This window comes from Asterias amurensis, chromosome 12 (assembly GCF_032118995.1).
Source record: "Asterias amurensis chromosome 12, ASM3211899v1".
NCBI classification, from domain to species: Eukaryota; Metazoa; Echinodermata; class Asteroidea; order Forcipulatida; family Asteriidae; genus Asterias; species Asterias amurensis.
In genome coordinates this window covers 18,565,080-18,572,393 of record NC_092659.1, presented here as the reverse complement: position 1 = coordinate 18,572,393, position 7,314 = coordinate 18,565,080, and the positions used below count along the sequence as shown (strand labels likewise).

At 38.3% G+C, this 7,314-nt stretch overlaps 1 long non-coding RNA gene across 1 annotated transcript in view; it reads right to left on the bottom strand.

The window, feature by feature from the left end:
* The window catches only part of LOC139945604 (uncharacterized), a 68,089-nt gene that overhangs the window by 45,126 nt on the left and 15,649 nt on the right, over positions 1–7,314 (bottom strand). The gene's annotated exons all lie outside the window — the stretch shown is intronic.

Genomic DNA, 7,314 nt, shown 5'->3' with positions numbered 1-7,314 from the left:
AGTATAAATGAGGTGTTGCCTTCAATTTATGGTTTGATTGTTGGACTCCCGAGGGACGTAATTTGATAGTGACTCTTGATTTAGTGCTGGTTTTCGCAAAAGATTTCACACACTGGGTTTATGTAGTGTCAATTCGAATAAAATAAAAAAGATTGCAAATATTGTGTTTCTGAATATAATACTGTATTTACTTAATTGCTTAGCTTATATTACAGACATGTTAAAGCTTTAAGATTATATTGGGATGATACTCAAGAGAGTACAACAAATTGCTATATCCACCCCATTAAAGGCACTGGACACCTTTGGTAATTGTCAAAGTGTCCTCACTTGGTGTATACCATCATAAGCATGAAATAACAAGCCTGTGAAAATTTGGGCTTAATTGGTCATCGAAGTTGGGAGAAAATGACTTGAAAGAAAAACACTCTTGTTTGACGAATTTGTGTGCTTTCAGATGGGAATAAAATACTTCTAGCTAGAAGTCTTTTATTACTTAAGTGAGATACTACCTCTTTCTCAAAAACTACGTTTCCTCCAATGCTGCTAACCAAGTCAGTTTTTAAAATAATATTTGTTTTGAGACATTACCAAACGTGTACCTTCCCTTTAAGAGAACACAGTTAATTACCAAATTGGTTTTGATAACTTTACGTAAATGATGTTGTGACAAACAATGTCTCGAATTATTAGATTGGAGATTGGTAAATGGAGGACAGCGTGTATAGTAAGTTGCCATCCAACAGCAAACAGAGAATAGACAATTTTGATCTAAAACTTGTATTCTAGAGGAAGACCTCGATTTGAATCACCCAATTTTGAGGTATGGTACACATTGTTGGTTACCAACTCATCCAAAAATCATTTACCAATATACCGGGTACCAGTTTCCTCTGTGGAAATCTCATGTAAAAATTCTTTAAAATGTATTTTTGTCAACCCTCTTTTTAAAGTTCGGATTGACCGCGCTTTTCATCAGAACGAAAAATGTACCATATCACATTGAACGTGATCCTTATACGATGTTTGGTTAATTGTTTCTCTTGTTAAAGTCATACAACTCTGTATATATTAAATTACACCCACATCATGGGATTTTCAAAACCAAAATTGTTATGTACAAACTTGATTATCCCTTGTAATATAATCCAACCAGTGTTGTCTACTACACGACATTGTAAGTCAAAATAACAAGCATAATCTGATAACATCTGCCAAACCTTTTAGCTAAGCATTTTCTCCAACACCAGCGGTTATCAAAGACCAGGTTTATTATTAGAGTTGACTAGATTTACAACAAAGTATCACCTTTAAGTATTATACTAGTCTCTAAGCATTAGATTATTGTTGAGCAAGAAGGGAAATAAATAAAAAGAAATATGGCACGTTATTTATCTAAACTGCTTGTGTAAGATGTTTAAGTGTGTTATTTGCACGCCTGTTTCCTTCTCTGTGTGAATGCATGCTAATACTCCTACGTCAGAGTTCTTAGGGTGATTGATTTAATAATATTAACGGCAGTGAACACTATTGGTAATTACTCAAAATAATTATTATCATACAACCTTAATTGTTAACAAGTATAATGGAGAGCTAGTCATAAAACAATGTCAGAAACGGCTCCCTCTGAAGTGACGTAGTTTTCGAGAAAGAGGTAATTTACCACGAGTTTGATTTCGAGACCTCAGATTTAGAATTTCAGGTCTCGAAATCAAGCATCTGAACGCACACAACTTCGTGTGAAAAGGTTGCTTTTTCTTTCACAGTTATCTCGCAGCTTCAACGACCAATTGGGCTGAAATTTTCACAGGTTTGTTATTTTATGCATATGTTGAGATATACCAAGTGAGAAGACTGGTCTTTGACAATTACCAAGAGTGTCCACAGTCCAGTGAGCCGTTGACTAGAAGTACACAAAAAAATTGCTATTAATAAGAACCGTTTTGCATCAGACTGGTGTATGATGAAGCTAAGCAAGCTTAGTGATTTTTTTTCTACACCAGGGCCAAATTCCATTAAGCCAGTGAGCACAAAAACTTGATAAGCACAGAAAAGTATTGCAAAATAACAACAGGTTACCGGCCACAAATACGTTAAGTTAACATTGTTGTATACTGGTGTCCAGTTTGATTTTTGATTTTGGAAATTGGGCCCAGATTAGAATAACATCTACAACATTCAAAGTTCTGTGATGCAGTCATGGGTCTGTGGACACTCATTTCTTTCACTAGTGAAAACCCTGTGTGGACGTGTACAAGTCCACATAGTTTTACCTTATGTGGACTTATTTTGTTCCCAGTGGTAAGCACCCTGCGTGCTTTCACCGTAGTTAGGTTGGTACGCAGTGCTTAGGGGTCTATGTTGTAAATGTAACTGTTTCACCCAAACTCTGGCAAAGTTTACGGCTTTGTGGCTTTATTGCCTGAAATACAGGGATATTTCCAAGGATGAGTTCTTTGAGAGGTTTCAATCTAATGCGACTCCAATAATGAATTATTGACATATAAAATCTACACGGCTGTCACTGCTACGCGTATCTGTTCATCTATAACAATTTATATTTCATCACCCGTGGAACAAACCCTCAAAAGAACACAGCCTATGACTCTGTGGGACACTTAAGGTCATCTGAGGACAATGCAAGTAACAGAATCATGACCGGGAATTTATAACACCTTATAGACACTGGGCATGTTTGTTTATTGTCAACATCCAGGGTTCTTACTTGGTGTATTCCAACAAACAAAACAAAGCTATGAAAGGTTTGTCTCACTTGGTCATCGAAGTTGCAAGAAAGTCTTGACAAGAAAAGACACCCTAGTTGCACATAATGTGTGCTTCCAGACGCATGAGAAAGGTAAAGTCTTTCTCAGATTCAAATATTATTTGAGTGAGAAAGTACCTCGTTCTCAAAAACTAACGTTACTTCAGGGGGAGTAGTTTTCTCACAGCGTCAATAGCTCTCTGTTTGAGCAATTATTGAGTTATTTCCACAACTAACATGCCCAGTGCCTTTAACAACATGACGTTCGTGTCTGTCTATACTCGGCCATAACGCCACCATTTTTGACGCATTAAGACGCATACTGTTAAGATGTTCTCACAGATCCTGTGTCTCTTTTATTCTAAAATATTTACATCTACCCGAAGCAACGTTTCTTTCATAAATAAATATCCTCTCTTTGCTAAAATACTTCTAGTTTTGTTTCCCCAGGTCTTTTGAATTCAACTATAATGTCAAAGTAACACGTTTGTTTCCACCTAAAAAGAAAACTCAATTATTTCTGATGGAAATTATTCCGTCGAAGAATGGACTTTTCTTCGAATCGCAGGACGTAACGTAAAACTAGAATAGACAGCGGCAAATCGAGTGCTTGCGTGTTTCCATTTTCTATTTCAACCGAAACTGCCTCTAGCTTCCATCTTATATAGATAGAAAAAACTGGTTCGATTTGCATCCACTAGTCTTATTCTGCCTCTAGGCGGGTGCGTATTGAGTGGTGGTGTCGGATAAGCCCTTGTTAAGTCAGGGGGTATTACCCGTTCAATATTAAAGATCGCCCTTTCTCATGAAGACGTTCATTTATTCGTTCATTCATTCATTTATTCATTCATTTATTGAAAAACCAACTGGCAGCACAAAGCTGAATTAAGTGGCATTACAAGTTAAAAAATATTGTTAAAAATTGCACAGGTAAAATACATAAAGTAGCACCATCGCAATGCGGGCTACATAAATACAACTGATGACAATAAATAAATAGAAACAGAAATTCGTTTCGATCAGAGCATAGAGACGGACAGAGATGATCAGAGTATACTGATTGAAACGTTCAACAGTCAACCAACAGTTCTTCTCAACACTACTCAAAAGAGATTTACACATGGTGCTACTGCAACCTCACAAACTGATCCATCTTAGAATGAGTTGCCAGTATATCGACATAGTGATTTGAACTGCGGCATCACATGTTGCTTAGCAGATAAAATGGATTCACACTTAAGACTACTCTGGTGACATCGAGCCTTGACATAATGGTATCCAGCAAACTTTATTGGGTTAAGTGTTCCCGAGAGGCTGAAGGTGTGTTCACAAGTACATGAACTTTTTTTCTGGGTGGTTAGTTATAAATCACCGGAGCCAGCCCCTTAAGGCCTGCCGGAGACACCTTGCAATCGACGGCCGATAGGTCGTGCCGGCAGCGCCAATTTGGCTCAAATCCCGGATTCGACTGCAGTTTGATAGTGACCCGATCAAGTCTACTTAAATTGACTGTCAAATTTCACCTGCGAAGGCTTCATAATATAATATCGCGGAAATGGTTCTCTGAAGGATTTTTAAAAGAAGGGATTTCAGTAATTTTAATGTTAATTCTTCCTGATCATAACACATTTTTTTTCTTCAAGAAGTAATTCAAATATAATATCAAAAGAACTATTTCAACTACATTATGTAAACAAGATTTTGTATTCTTTCTGGTATATCCGAAGGACTTAAAAAGTGTTTTTGTGAAGACTTTTCAAAAAATTCCTCAGTGGATTACTCGAGTACGAAATCAACTTAAAGAATGCTTGAAAACATCACAATACAATTTGTAAAATGACATCTGAATTTCTCTATGGGGTTCAAGCTTTGTGCAGATGAAGCAAGATATCGATAAGGAGCATTTCAGTTTACGTGAGAACTTCTTAAAGGAGTGCCGTGTCCGTGGGGTAAAGTCCACTAGAACCAAGCTCTGGTGTTGCCAGCAGCAGAGTGTGGGTTTGAATCCATTTAATGACACTTGCGCTCTTGAGCAAGACACTTTCCATAACTGCTTCGTTAAAAGTAAGGAAAGTGGTGTGTTCTGCTCTACAAGCCAGTGGATAATACACTTGCCAACATCGTTATTTTATAGACAGTGAAGGGGTAACCCCGTAACAGCCCATGTGTAGGTGGCAAAGTGATGATACACTTGCCAACATCGTTATTTTATAGACAGTGAAGGGGTAACCCCGTAACAGCCCATGTGTAGGTGGCAAAGTGACGATACCCTTGCCAACATCGTTATTTAGAGACAGTGAAGGGAATAACCCTAATTCAGGAGTAGGAGGCAAAGTGATGATACCCTTGCCAGCATCCTTATTTATAGACAGTGAAGGGGGTAACCCTGTTTCAGCCCAGGAGTAGGTGGCAACGTGATGATACCCTTGCCAACATCCTTATTATTTATAGACTGTGAAGGGGGTAACCCTAATTCAGGAGTAGGAGGCAAAGTGATGATACCCTTGCCAACATCCTTACTTATAGACAGTGAAGGGGGTAATCCTATTTCAGCCCAGGAGTAGGTGGCAAAGTGATGATACCCTTGCCAACATCCTTATTTATAGACTGTGAAGGGGGTAATCCTATTTCAGCCCATGAGTAGGTGGCAGAGTGATGATACCCTTGCCAACATCCTTATTTATAGACAGTGAAGGGGGTAACCCTAATTCAGGAGTAGGAGGCAAAGTGATGATACCCTTGCCAACATCCTTACTTATAGACAGTGAAGGGGGTAATCCTATTTCAGCCCAGGAGTAGGTGGCAAAGTGATGATACCCTTGCCAACATCCTTATTTATAGACAGTGAAGGGGGTAACCCCGTTTCAGCCCAGGAGTAGGTGGCAGAGTGATGATACCCTTGCCAACATCCTTATTTATAGACAGTGAAGGGGGTAATCCTATTTCAGCCCATGAGTAGGTGGCAAGGTGTCCCTCTTGGCAGTTGACTTGGGTCGATAGCTCAGATCGCTTAAGTGTAACCCTCATCTTGAAGTAGCCGTCCGGCATTGTGATGTTAGGTGACAAAGTCGACACAGTGAGCTGTCAAGTTACACCCAAAATACCAGAAGTGTACACCTTGAAATGTGGCATCCCTTTATTATTCGTCTCGTTTTGGTCGTGGGCAGAAAACAACTCCTATAAAATGGTAAGTTCTTACACCCTTCAAAAGATTGCAGAGTACAAAGAAGAGCAGAATGTATAAGATGGATGTTGCAAAAAATGCTAATTTGACATCCCTTTATTCTTTTTTTGATCGTGAGCAGAGAACTGCTTCTTCAAAGTGTAAGTATTGACACCCTTTAAAAGTTTGATGGCAGATTAAAGAATAGCAGAAAGTGTAAGATTGAAGTAGCAAGAGCTTTACAAGACAAGTAAAGATAAGTTCCGTTTTTATCAAACTGACATCTTATAGTGATACTACGAGTATATTAAATTACCATCAGTGGTTTCCGCTCCACATCCTTCCACAAATGAAACATCAATCTCTATTTTGAGAGTGTGAATGTACAGGGAATAGATTCAGGATCGATTTTGTGGCACATTTTTAGACACACTCCAAGTGGCAATTTCCCGAGCTGTGTTGGAGTACCACTCTGGTGATGTTTGACTATGCGGTGTAACATTCAAGATGATCGTCTCGGCCCTTGGGCAACGGGTCTTGGATTGGGGTTATACTTCAGAAAATAAGCGCTTTATTTGTGATTATATGTCCGATTTGTGGATGATTTGACAAGACAATGTTACATTTAATGTTTGAACAACCGTTGTTATAGAGTCGAGAAAGCTTTCGTTTAGTGTGTTGCAGAAACATCATTGCTGATGACAAGAGAAGTTAATTAGAACCCAAAGTTAATTGTTTCCGGGAACCAAACTATTTTACATGTTACATGTATTTTATGCATTGGCCATGGTTACGTACAGAATGTGGAAGGTTCTTTAATCATGTTTTTGTTTTTTGTTAAAAGCAGCAATATCTGTCGAAAAGGGCTGACCAATTTAGAATCGCGAACTATAACGCTACGTTTTAGTGGTGTGTAAACCGAATACGTATTTACACATGGTTACGTTGAGAACGTAAAATATTCCAGAAATAAGAATAGATTTTTTTACGTGTATCGCTGCGGAAAAGTAAACTCGCAAAAAAAAAAAAAAAAAAAAAAATTGTGCCTTGTTTTAATTCTATTGCAGAGTCTTTCTTCAAAAGGCTCATTTTATTGTACTACTCATACAATCGACACCACCCACAATCTTCGGTTATGCCACAGCTCATCCAAATCCAAGAAATGTGTCATGTATACTGTGTCAGACGTTAAACCTCCCTGTAACATTTACAACATAACCCCAAGTTCCAAAGTGGAAGGTCTTATAAAAATGGTTTTATTGGGAACACGCGTTCATTAATTTCTTGATTTAAAAACTTGGATACTGAATGTAAATAAATTGTGCTCTGGCTTAATCACGATTTATCACCGACCCGGAGAGTGCGTTTGATTGAACGGCCGCCGCGA